Here is a 13,674-nt window from a genome sequence, read left to right as displayed (position 1 = left end):
TATGGAAGCAGCAGTGGTCAGAATAGCTGGTGTTTATGAACTTTGCTGGGGCATAGCACACTTAAATATCCCTATCCTCCTGGGCAAAGCTGGCAGAAGAAAGGAGGTTTGCTGGAGCTGGTGTGTCTATTCTGTTAGGGCTGCTGGCCTGGCTTCTATGCAGCCATCCCACAAAGCATGGATGAGGCCTTGTGACATTTTCCAACCTCAGGGAGCATACCTGCACTGTTCAAGCAGACTGTCCGAAGTTACAAGTCACCCAAAAGCCATTATCAGAGGCCAGAAGTTAGAAATAATTCTCTGACTATCAACTGAAATCCTGCTCTGTGCCTACTCTCAAATGTTTGCCAACGAAAACAAAACAGGCCAGAGAATCTTACCTACAGTGCAGGAGGCAGATTCCTAATGGAGGCAAAACAGGCTACCTTGTCTACTCCTCAAATAGTCCTCCTGTCAAAGAGAACGTTTCCTGAAGTCAAGAGCAGATTTGTGAGATTTGTGTGTGAGTGTGTGTGTGTGTGTGTGTGTGTGTGTGTGTGTGGTGTGTGGTGTGTTCATGCTAGTGCACTTGCCTTTGCTGGCAAGCATGGAGACTAAAGGCTGACTTTGGGATGTCTTCCTTAATCACTTCTCTTTTAAATGAAGGTCTCTCATTGGACCTGGGGCTTGCTGGCATTTCGCTGCACTGGCTGGCCACTAGCCCTCATGACCCCCAGCCCGCTCCAGGCTGCAGGCCTTCACCTCTACGCTTGGCTTTTTCTGTAGGCGCTGGGGCTTGGAACTCAGGCTCCCCAGCATGCACAGAAAGGCTGTGACTACAGAGCCATTTCCCAGCCCCACATTTTAAAAGCCAGGAACTGAGTGAGTGGCTGACTAAAGCAGAACGGACACAGAGGCAAAGGTCAGAGCCAAGAGGATTGGAGCTGCTGGCAGGATATCACAGATCCCCATTGGAAACACAGACACACAGAAGCCACTTCAGCATTGTTGGGCAGGGCACTGGCTTCCAAACCTCTTTGCTGGGTTTAAAACATGGTTTTGGGGGAAGGGACGCAGAGGCCAGGCAAGCAGCTGTCACAGGATCACTCATTTGGGACAGCTGCTGGATCACTGATGGGCATCAGGGCAATGGACCAGGAGGCTAGGAAATCCTAGAATGGGAGGAAGGAAGGCTGGCTCTGGACAAGCCAGGCCAGGGTGAAGTGCCAAGGAGCACAAAGGTCACGTGCTTATAACCAACCAGGGTCTGTGTCCTGTGTTTCAGAAGATAAATTCATGGGGCCTGACCTATGGACACTTCACTCCAGCATGGCAGGCACATTAAAAACAAAACAAAATGCTCAAATCCACAGTGTCATGCTTAAAGTGCACTCACGCCAACACTCACAAGCCAACACTGCTGGCTTGGGTCCCAAGACAATAGGGATTGCTGACTTGCAATTAAACCTTTATCCCACAGAAATTATTCCAGTAATGAGCCTCCCCTTTGTTCCCACTGTAGACATTTGCCCAAGCAGAGCTGGATGCCACTCATATTGGTGACATCTAACAACTACGTAACAGATAACAGGCCCATAAAACTCAGAATGTACAAACAAAGGCTTCCTTCTTCCTTATCTTGATAAAGTCTTGATTATCATTGGGCCACCTTTACAAAATATAGAGAAATAGCAATGCATTTAACCTGCCTTTGATAAAATCAGGCGCAACCATACTCATTTACATTCAGGTGAAGAAACACCATGAAAGGCTCCTTGCTTAACACTGGATGCCTGCCAGGTGAAAGAACCAACCTACCAACCTTAAGGTCTAGAACACAGTAAAAGTTTATTGTTGTTGTTGTTTTGTCCTTTGAGACAGGGTCTCATGTTGACCAGGCTAGCCTGGAACTCCAGAACGTCTTGCCTCCACCTCAGAAGCCCTGGGGTTACAGGTATATGGCAGCTTGTCCCACTTGAAAGCACATTTCAAAGGCGGCTGTGCATCCAGGGAATAGAACTTCCTAGTTGACACCCTGGAGATGCCCATTAAGGGCAGCATGTGGCTAAGCATTCCCTTCTCTTCTTGTGACCACACTGAGGCCATTTCAAAACTCAGACACTTTGGGTCTTGGTGGAACATGCCCTAAATCTCAATACACAGGAGGCAGAGGCAGGAGGTTCATGTGAATTTGAGGCCAGCAAAGTCTACATAGTGACTTCTAGGCCAGCCAGACCTACAGACAGAGACCTTGTCTCAACAAGCAAGCAAGCAAACAAACAAAACAACCTCTCAGACTCTGCTTCCTTCCTTTCTTTTGAAAAGAGGAATAGCATGTTTTTGAAAAAGGATATGAAGCAGGCAGTGGTGGTATAGACCTGGAATCACATCACTAAGGATGCCAAAGCAAAAGGATCATGAGTTTGAGGCCAGATCTGGCAACACAGTGAGAGCCTGTCTGAAACAAGACAAAGCAAAACAAGATGTGGGCTATACATTTAAGGCTGTATTTTCTTACAGGCATCAAAGACATGAAATTTGGCAGTTACCTGGACCCCGAAAGTGTAAAACACAAGATCTAATGACACTGATGCATTTGTTTGTTTGTTTGCTTGCTTTTTAACAAAACTGCCATTCAAAAAAGCACCTTCTTAGCAGTTTCCCACATGGCAGCAGATCTGCTTATAAGAAGGAATTCCCACCAGGTCATCATGCACCCTAATGGTTGTTGGATGTGTGCCACTGAGATAAGGCAAGGCCCTTGAGAAAGAAACAGGACAGAGAACGGAAAGCACGTGGGAACTGCTCTCAACAATATATTTCAGGACATTGAGTGGCTGAGCTATATTTCAAATGCCAGGAGGTTAAAAAAAAAAAACCAACAACAACAACAAAACCAAACGAGAAGTGTAATGTGACCCATTGAGCAAGTTAAGGCACTAAATTTGCATGTCATCCTCTGGCCATATGGCCTGTTTCTCAACAAGATAAGCCTTATAGAACAATTAAATCCTAGACATTTTCAGCTAACTAATCATACATTAGAAAAAATTTTTAGAAAGTTACGTACTCACCGAAGGAAAATGAGGGCTATAGTCTGAAAGAGAAAGAAGAAAAAAAGGCATTAGTTTTCTAGTAACAGTGTTGATTGCTCATTTAAGTCTCCTATTTCCAACAGTACTAGTTGCTAACACCCATTTATTTATTCAGACTTCTTTATCTTGATGGTAACTTTTTTTTTTCTACATCCACAGGCTTTCAACACCTATGAACTACACCAAAGCCTCCCTTGCTCTCTGGCAGCCAGTTGAGGGTGGAATGTGGCTGCCCAGGGTCTGAGTGTTTGACACCCAATCCCCAAGGACTTGCATGGGTTGCTGCCCCTAATGAGAACTGTAAAACTCCCACCCAAAGCATTCCCCTCATCTTCCCTGGAAAAGTCTTCCAGGCTAGAAGCAGCCTTTTCACTCATCTCTTTTGTCGTAAATGCATTATTAAGGTGTAATTCACATGTATAAGATTTTTTCTGCTCAAAATGTACAATTTAGTGGTTTATAGTACACTCAGGAATTTAATAACCCTCATTAAAACCCAGTGTAAGAGGCTGGAGAGATGAGCTTGCTGCTTTTGCAGAGGACTAGGGTTTGAATCACAACCATCTGTTACTCTAGTTCCAGGGGATATGTCAATCTCTATAGGTCCCCTCAGGTCCTGCATACATGTGGTACACAGACATACATGCAGGAAAAACATCCATACACATTGGAATGAAAATTAATTTTAAAAAAGACTTTCACAGCTGGGTGTGGCAGGTGCATGCCTTTAATCCAAGCACTCAGGGAGGCAGAGGCACTGGGATCTATGTGAGTTCAAGGCCAGCCTGGTCTACAAAGTAAATCCAGGACAGCCAAGGCTACAAAGAAAAACCCTGTCTCAAAAAAACAAATGAACAAAAAGACTTACGAATCTATTATCAGGTTATTTTCACCATCCAAAAAGAAAACACACGCTCATGAGTTCACTATCCACCACCCTATCCTCGCTCTGGCCTCCTGACGACCACTCATCCACTTTCTTTGGATTTCCCTTTTCTGGGCATTTTGTAGACATGAACTCATACTACATGTGGCTTTTCATAACATGGTTCTTTCATTGAGAATAATGTTTCTGAGTCCTGTCCACCTGATAGAATGTTCTAGTACTTCACTCCTTTTCATTACAAATATTTCCCTTCCATATGTGTTTATCCACCCGTCAGCTGTTAGGCACAACTTTGTTGGTAAAGCAGGCAACCTCCCATGAGGCTTATGAGAGTTTCATCTGCCTGTGGATGGAGACGTGGCTGGGTCGAGATCACTCAAGTTAAAGGGTTAAAGGGTGGGATCAATTTTCAGTTGTCACTCTTTTAAAATAGCTGGTTCGCGCCATGCTGCTTTCCACTGAATGGTGTGTGACGATAATCCCGGCAAGGCTATCAAATATAATAATGTATCTGCAGTACAAATTTCAACAGGTTATTATAGATTATTATGTGGTTACAAATTTAGGAGTTAATGTATGAAGTGGTCTGAAAGCCACAGAAGCAGAGAACTAATTCAGGTAACTAGGAAATTTTAAATCTGCCTGGGAAAAATCTGTACTCAATATACAACAAACCAATAGCATACCCAATCTATTTGTAATATCTGATACTGTGTGCTATCACATCATTCGCCAGGGAAGGTACTGGAAAAACAATGAAGAGACAGCATGGTGAGTCCCATAAAGTCACAGAGGGTTCTCAGCAAGCCACAAGACCCCACATAACACAACACCCAAGCACAAGGCAGAGGCTCTCCGAGTTTCAGGCAGAAAGTGATTACTGTGGATAGGTAAAACTGCCTTCTGTAGTAGAGCTTATTATTAAAATGTCACCCCTTTCACTCACCCTGAAATACCCAGAGATGATACTGGAAAGAGTATTCGCTTAGAGTCAAAGAATGGAAAAATCTAGAAGGGACACTGCCTCTACATTTCCAGGGTAATTGACAGGACTGTTCAAACTACCTTCTAGTGCTATGCTGACCTATTTCAATGTGAAATAAAGACCAGCCATACACAGAGGCTTCTGGGACAGGACGGCAGCTGGGGGTGGAAGGCTGGGCCAAACCAGACTAAAACCACAAAGGAAAAAGCTAGTTTAGTGTGGAAGTAGAGGCTGTTTTGTCAATAGCTGAATAAACAACCAAATACAAATGATAATTCAAAACCCAACTTTGAAGTAATGTGGTCTTTTAAAAAAATAATAATAACAAAGTTGAATCCTTGCTGCTGCTCGCACAATGAAATGAGTATTCTTGGTTTGTGTTTTACGCACCATCAAATGACTATCAGTTTCACTAAGAGCAGAACTAGAGAAAACCCAAACCCCAAAACGGATGCTAAAATAAACCTTTACCAACTATACATTGCCTTTAGCCTGAGGCCTTGTAGACAGTCACTGTTACACGTTACACAGAGCAAAACCTCTAAAGATGCACAAGAAACATTTCAAACGTGGGGGCTGGGGTGGCGGTTGATGTGGGCAGTTTGTTCAACATCCTTCCACAAACTAGAAGCTTCCTGCTCTTATCTTGAAAGCCAGCATCCTCCAAAAAGGGGAAGGAGGGAGGAGGGAGATTGGTGTGCTTGTTCAACATGGGAGCGAGTGGGCTGGGGGGCAGGGCAGCTTCTGTTGCTTCCTCTCTCCATACCTCATAGCTATCCTGTGAGGCAAGGCGATATTCCCTAAAGATGAGGACCCTGCAGCCTGCAGTGTGAGAAAGTGGGGCGGTGGGATGCATTCGCAGCCTCCTCCTGGCTGCACCCTTTGGCTTTCTTGCTCATGTTTTGGGGCGGTAGCTCTGTCCTCCCAGTGAAGCTGTAATTCCTTCACAGCAGCACTGCCTTCCCTACATTCCCAGCATCCAGGGCAATGCTCACCACAGCCTGGAAATTACATTCTGCAACAGGCAAGAATGATACTGGCAGATTCATTCCTCAAAACTCCTCCCAGTTCTGGGGAGAGCTCCACTGTCTTTTTTAGTCCAGAAAGACCTGGACGGAAATGCCTGGGCCACATCCCTCCCCTGGGAGTGAAAAGTCTTTGAGAGTGGCTTGAACCGACCTGCTGCAGAGGTAGAACTGGGGTTGGTGGTGCCTGAGCACAAAGCCACATCCATTCGGCTTCCATGGAACAGAGAGGGAGGAAGCCGGGCCTACCCTGGGAAAGAGGCTGGTGACAACATCAGAAAAGGGGAAATCCACCCAGAGGAAAGCCTGAGGGCAGGCAAGGTCAGGCCAGGCCCGGGAAGAGAGCTCCTAGAGGAAGTGACCAACAACCAGGCTTGGCCCTGATGGTTCCCAAGATAGAAGGACCCAGCAAATGGAGTTACTGTGCAGCCAAGCTTCGTAAGAAAGACAATCAGAGTGCAGTGTTACAAGTCCACGGAACTGTCCTGGCTGAGATAAAGTTACAGTTGCTGCTGAGGTGGACAGAGCTGACTAATCTTTCTGAACTCAGACAAAAGCAAAATGCCTTTCCACACACCCTTGGCCCACGCGCATCTTGAGCATTTCTGTGGGTGGCATTTTGCTGCCAGCAGCTTATCTATCTACATTTCTTTTGAATGGGCAATAAGATTTTTAAAAATTGTGGAAGCACTTGCAATTTTATTTTAAAACTCCAGTGCACATTTTCTATATACATTATGTATCTTAAATATGAACATTTCTATGATGGTTGACGATTCCATAAAGCAAAAGGCACACAAAACTCTATGTGGAGAAATACCAGGGACATCGGCCTTGAACAGATCTTACTGTGAATAATCAGACCTGGCCAGGTTCCTCTCTTCTGGCTGCATTCTCTTGAGATTTCGGTTTTCCCAGAAGGCACTGGTAAATGATTCAAGACCACTGGGGGAGCAAGAATTGCTTTCCACTGTCAGCCATGGTAACCCTCAAGCCCAATCGCTGTACCCATGAATGTACACAGACTGGCCAAACAGCAGGGCATTGCTAGAAATAGGATAGTAACCAAGGCCCTATCAAGAGAACCACAGGCAGTGGAGATGGCTATGCCCAATCCATGCCTCGGGCTTGCCTGCATTCCACCAGACAGCCGCACTGTGCTGCCAGGGGCTGGTGAGTGATGAGAGTGTGTCGTGTTTCTTAATCATCAAGGCTGCAGATTGCACTGATCTCGCACTGCCAAGTCTCACAGTTTCCTTGTTTACCTTACAGATACCAGCAAAGCTGCCACTTTGCCATCTTCTGATGCCCTGAAGAAGGGCTGGGAATAGCAGCTGAAAGGAGAGGAGGGAAGTCTCCCCACGCAAAGGAGTGTGGTAAGTAAGATGTTCCCCTGCCTACTACATAGGTACAAGCCGCCCTGCCAAGGAGGAGACCTTCCAAACAATGTCACCAAGGTGACATTTTCTCACTATCCATATTGTCAACCCAAGAGAGTCAAGCACGTGTTCTTAAATATTTGGCAATTTCTAGCAATTATTCCCAGGCAAGCCACCTGCCTGCTCTCCACTCAGTACACATGACACTTCTTAACTGCTCACTGTGGGGTGCCCTCTTTGCATAGGGGACTGTGCATATTAGTAAGCTAGGGAACCCTTGTTTGCAATCACAGGCCTGGTGTTTTCCATATTGCTACACCTGTCTGCAGGGCTGTGATTGCCCTAGAATTTAGGAGCACGGCAGTTTGGATCTATTCTCTTCAGAGGCACGGGTGCTCTCAGCTCAAGGGGAGTGCTAATGCCGTCTTCATCTCTTGGTGCTGGGCCCACACACTTCTCCAGTAGCGATAGCAACAATCCCTTTCATGGTCTAGACCAGCCCCTCTGCCTTTTACATCTTTTCCCCGGTGCTGCTTTCTTGTGGGCTCCGTCCTTGAAGATAGAGCAGGGTGAACAACCTAGTCAAGCTGCTTCGAGGGGCACCACAAGGACCAGTTCAGCCTCTCGGTAGTCCCAAGAGGAGTCGCTTACTAGACCTGTTCTGTAGACAGGGAAACCGAGGCCCAGAGATAGAGTCAGTTGCTACACATAGTCACATCTCCTTGAGCTCTTTCTAGACAGAACTTGCTACTTGAGGTCCTTAGAAGAGAAGGACCCTCTGCCTGGACTGTTGGTGCTTCTTCAAGCTGCAAGCTCACCTAGACCAAGACTGCTCCTCTGGGGATTTGCCTTCTGACCACAGCGCAGCTTAGGCATGGTTCCCATCACAGCACAAATCCACAGTCTTTATTTCTAATACTGCAAAGTTGAGCTCTGGGTCCTGCAGGGAGATTCTGAGCATCATGATACAAGCACAACTTAGGAAGACAGGAACCTTGAAGCACATCCCCACCAACTCCTCTGCCAGCCGACTTCTAAAGGATGTAAATTGTAAAGAATGAAAACCACCTCTAGGTGGAGACATGCCCTTGCTTCCTCCTTTAAGGGTTAATGCCATGGGGCGGGTCAGGGAAGGTGGTTTCACCTTCTTAAGACAATGCTCTTTTCCTTCCCATAAACCCCACCCTGTAGGGCAGTCTCTGTAAGTGTCCATGGGGTTTGGCTAGGTCTGTCAGTCTTTCTGAGGTCTGACTCTGAAAGATGTAACTGGTTCTATTTCTTATTTTTCTTTCAGACGCTGGCCAGAGCCTAAGTATGCTTCCTAACTCCCCTAATGATTTCCTTTATTCTCTCTGTCTGTCTGTCTGTCTGTCTGTCTGTCTGTCTGTTTCTCTCTCTTTCTCTGCTGTGTGGCTGCTTGCTGCACAGTGGCTGACCTCCATGACCTCCAAGTTATGCAGTCTTTGCTCCTTCTCTTCTCCATTCTCCTCCTCTCTTCCAGGCAGCTGCAAAATTTACAGCTTGCTTGCCCTGGGCTTTTCTTCTTAAAGGCCAATAAATCGTCCCCTAGCTTCCATTTGAATCTGTTCTTTGTCCTCTAGCTCTTACTTGTGTCGATTCTTAACTTCTTTTATTAATGACTCGGAGAACCCCAGGAGGGGACTCTGATTTTCCAGGTAGTGTATGATGGATGCTGGGACTTCCCAAGATTCCCAGAAACACTCCTTTCCTGCATTTTAATTCTTTAATGGGCAGAGCCTGTCCCTGTACCCCTAGACAACATCCAAAGAACTAAAGAATGTTTCACAATTAAAATAATAATAATGACAACAACAACAACAACAACAACACCAATTTTAAAAACAATGGTCCCATTTTCTCTGCAGCAGTAGACACGTGAACACTTTTCATACAGAACCCCCATGGGTCCTTGGGCTGACCCACACAGACTCATTAGCCATCCACCACTCACTTCCACAATGGAGTCATTTGTCAACTTATCCTTTTTCTCCCACTCCCAGATTTGAGTGACACACCTGTGACCAAGCCTGCTTCACTGGTCACATTCTATTAAAGAGGGCCTCAGCCCCCTACCCCCTGCCCCCGACAGCCACTCTTAGACTTCTTGCTTCCTGGATGTTGGTTCTTGTCCCTCTTTTCCTTCACCCACTATGCCATTTAAGCGTGGGAAACAGTGCAGAGTTCAGCCATCTCCCAAGGTCGTGCCAGCCAAGTCCCTTCCCACACTGGTCTCTCTATTGACAGCTTGCAGCCTCTGCCTTTCTGCCCAACATCTTTACCCCAAGAAAAACACCAGATACAACTTGATCTTCTCTTGGCTACTTTCTGCTTGTGTACTGATACTGCTGTGTGGAAAGAAGACCACCCCAAGCCAAGTCAACCTTCACAGACACACTACGGATCAGCCAACTCAAGTGTGCTCTTGAGCTTGTTGCCCTGGGCACATGTGTGTGCAGAGGCGCTTCATTAAGTACTCACCGAGCCAGACTTCTCATAGTGAAACTGGTTCGGTGGCGCCTGGCCTGGGAGGACTGTCCATGGCCTCCGCTCCCCTAATGCCCTCCAAAGGCTGGTCTTGCGCTCAGGAGTTTCTCTAAAACCGTGCTGGGGACTGGGTGGCATGGATCTACAGCAGAGCACAAAGAGGCCCCCGTGGCCACCCTGAGCAAAACTGAGTGTCTTCCCTAAGTGATGGATTGGGGCAGATAAGAAGAGTAAAATGTGTGGGTCTTTATCATTATCTGGGCCCTCCCAGGAAAGGGAGACACCACAGTGATCTTCTCCAGAGGCTCCCACTCACAGGAAAGACATGACTGCCCTCTGAGCACATCACGGTGCCTGGATTCCCTCGTGCCATGCTCTATCACCCAAACCTGTCAGATGCCTTTCTCTTCTGCCCCCTCTCTTGATCTCGTCTGTATCCTCCAGACTTTTCAGATCCTCTACTCCTGGCAATCTTATCTCTTTAGCTCTCTCTTGCCTCACTCTGTGGTTTCATTTTCCAACAGCACCTCCCTAGCCGTGTCTTACCGTAAGATGGTGAAAAATGAGAAAGCCACCTTTATCACCGTAGCAGCTGCTCTTTGTGTGTGTGTGTGTGTGTGTGTGTGTGTGTGATCCACACTTTATAGGTGACAAAAATGAGAGGCAGCCATTTGCTGACACAGAACTCCCATCTGGTTTGGGGAATCTCTGAGCAGAAATTGTTACTGCTAGAATCTCTTTAGTGTCTAAATGTTTCTGACTGCATACTAGTGGCTCAGAACATCCTGAAGGATGAATGGATAAAATGCTTAGGCCGGGATTTAACACATACTGAATGGCTGCTGTGTGGCCAACTGCTAAGGATTTGAGAAGTTAACACAAAAGAAAAAAACTACCCACAGACCCTTGTGGTCTTAAGCCTAAAAAGAGATGCTCACAAACATTGTTTTAGCGCAGCAGTGAGCACTGGATGGTGGCAATGACACTGAAGCAGGGCATCTATGTCTGCCACGGACCTGGCAGGCTCCCGCCTCAGAGCTGCTGGAAACTGACTGGTACAGGCTGCCTAGCATCCCACATAGATGTGCAGGGTTAATGCTAAGATAAGACATTCACGTCATAAGAAAAGGGGAAGCCACCCTGAACTTATCTAGAGCAGAGCACTGAAGAAGACATTTCTAAGAAAGATTTGACAATTACAAAGCCACTGGAGGGGAAGGTCTGCCAATCAAGTCGTCGTTTTGCTAACGCAGCCTCCAATATTTTGGTGCAGCAATCTTCCCACTTGACTCGACCCATGGAACTAGTCCATTATAAAATTCACAGAACTGAGTTTGGCTCTAAGACAGGGAGACAGAGCAGAAGGCGTTGTGAGCATCAGCTGCGTCCTTTGGAAGAAAAGCTGCATTTCTCCACTTCAACAGCTCCTAATGATTTACAAATCACAGTGCTGCGAGCAAAAGCATCTCCAGCCTTGAGCAGTGTTGCTCAGGATGTGTGCCTACACCCCTCCCCTGCTGAGAAAGTTGTGTGAACTCAGCAGGAATCCCTCCTCCACAGACAAGAACACTGCTGTATTCATGGGGCAACAAGAACTGCATTATGACAAAAGTATGCAGCAGTCCACACTGAAACAATACACTGCAATGCAAGGGCAGAGTTTGACTGAATTCTGCCTCAATCACCTAGCAAGATCAGCTGCTGGCTTCCTTGGCCACGCAGGGCAGCCATCATTTCAAAGAAAATCATCTCAGGACACATGAGCATGAGCTGCTGGGTTGCACAGTTGGTGGTTCTGGGCTTTGGCAGAAAGCAAAGAGGTCGGAGGTCAGGCAGAGTGGGACTGCTATGTGCCTGGCTTTCCTTCGCCTCCCACGAGTCTGGTAGTCCTTCTATAGTCCATAGTCTCAGGGAGCAAAGACAGAGCAGCAAGAACCAGTGTTGCCCACAGACAGAGGGAAGGCTGGGGCCCGGAGCAGAAGGCGTGCTGTTCCACAGTCTGACGTCACTGAGGCAGCTTTGTCCTGACGATCCAACAAGACAGTGTTGTGTGGGTGAATGCAGGATCTGAGGTTGGAAAGAAGAACCACTTGGTATACCTTAGGGTGGCCTGAGCAAGGCCGCATTCACCGCCTAAGGGCATTTGCTGGGACGATGCAGACCTCTGTCAGGGTGCGTCCAGCATGTAGCTCGTGGGCTACATGTTGCTGTGAGAACTGTGAATGCACAGCAGCACAGCATCATTCACTTACTATAAACATCGAGGGATTTTGCAAGTTTATTTATGGAACTCATCTGTGCAGTTCTCAAGCTTGGATTTATATATGGTAGCATCCCGCTGCAATGTCAAAATGCTGGGCACACTTTTTTTTTTTTTTTAATCTGGTGTTCTATCCGATCCTCTTGACAAGTCTGAGGTGACTTGCTCTCGTAAGAGGATGATCCAGAATCCACATCCATCCGTGTCAGACTCCAAAGCCCAGGATAAGTGGAAAGCCCCCAATCTTACTTGTTGTTATTGGTGATGGTGGTTTGGTTTATTGAGATAGGGTTTCTCTGTGCAGCCCTGGCTGTCCTAGAACTTACTCTGCAGACCAGGCTGGCTTTGAAGTCTCAGAGATTCGTCTGCCTCTGCCTCCTGAGTGCTGGGATTAAAGATGTGTGCCATCACTCCCCAGCAAAAGCTCCCAATTTAGGAAGACCCTACCAGATTTCTGGGGCCAGGGCTAGGAACCGCTTCCTGAGAGACAGACTGTAGAGGGAGGAGTCCTTTACAGGCAGAGCCAGGGGAAGTGGTCAGGACCCAGCAGACGAGGGGAAGGGCTCTGGCCGGGACACTTCCCTCCCCATAGTGCTCTGTGGTCAAACACCACCACACCCTTAAGAAGCCATCTGCCAGCGGTACCCCTGATGAAAACAAACAAGTGTCATCCTCCCATACAACTGAAATTCAAATTCAAATTCAAATTCAAGAAAAGTCCCCTGTAGCATTTACTGAAGCCCAGGGCCCAGGCTGAGTCCCCAGTCTGGTAAAATTCTGAAAGTTGAATTTGGGAAATTTGCATAAAGTTCAGTGCTATGCCTGAGGACTACTGGGTAGCATCAGAGAGTGCAAATGGACATGTTTCCCTGACCATCAGCAGAAAGTCACCTGGTTTGAGTGAGTATTCCATTGCCTTGATGGCATCTTGAGCCACTACAAAGATGGAGTGCCAAGTCAGAACTGGCCTTTTTTCTACTACACATTTCTTGTACTTGAGAGTCTCCCCATGAGCTACGCCGACAGGCACAGGGTCCTTGTATCAGTAGTTTTGCTGTCAAGGTATCGGTTAGTCAACTGTGGTTCAAAACTTAGCACATAGAAACTTCCAGAAATAAAAAAAAAATCCGTACATTTTAAATCTCTCACCATCTGAGAGCTAGGAAATTTCTTGCTGCCCTGCCAGGGACTTGAATCACATCTTTGCCCAAAGTATCTATGCTGTATGTAATAGTCACACACTGGCCACTTAGTAGCCACTGCTCTTGGTGGATGGACCCTCATTTTAACGATCAGATCCCACAGGGATACCAGCATTTTTATCACAGTGTGTAGCTGGAGTTGTTACATTTTACTGTTAGCTACGGTTGTGAATCTCTTATTATGCCCAATTTAAAAGCGAGTTTCACTATAGATGTAGATCTATAGAAACAAAACCCATAATACCTGTAGGGTTTGGCAATTTTCCAAGCTTTCAAACATTCACTGTGGGGTTTTGGAATGTATCCCCAAGGGAAATGGGGTGTGGCATATAGCATTCATCATAGGACTAGACTGGCA

General features: G+C 46.7%; 1 protein-coding gene across 2 annotated transcripts in view; it reads right to left on the bottom strand.

Moving 5' to 3' along the window:
* The window catches only part of Ptpre (protein tyrosine phosphatase receptor type E), a 145,277-nt gene that overhangs the window by 79,311 nt on the left and 52,292 nt on the right, over positions 1–13,674 (bottom strand). For both annotated transcript variants that reach the window (XM_060381450.1, XM_021636784.2), the window contains exon 2: positions 3,054–3,076. The gene's annotated coding sequence lies outside the window, so the exon portion shown is untranslated. The remainder of the gene's footprint in view (positions 1–3,053; positions 3,077–13,674) is intronic.

Source organism: Meriones unguiculatus, chromosome 1 (genome assembly GCF_030254825.1).
Source record: "Meriones unguiculatus strain TT.TT164.6M chromosome 1, Bangor_MerUng_6.1, whole genome shotgun sequence".
NCBI lineage: Eukaryota > Metazoa > Chordata > Mammalia > Rodentia > Muridae > Meriones > Meriones unguiculatus.
This window is presented reverse-complemented; position numbering and strand designations above follow the sequence as displayed.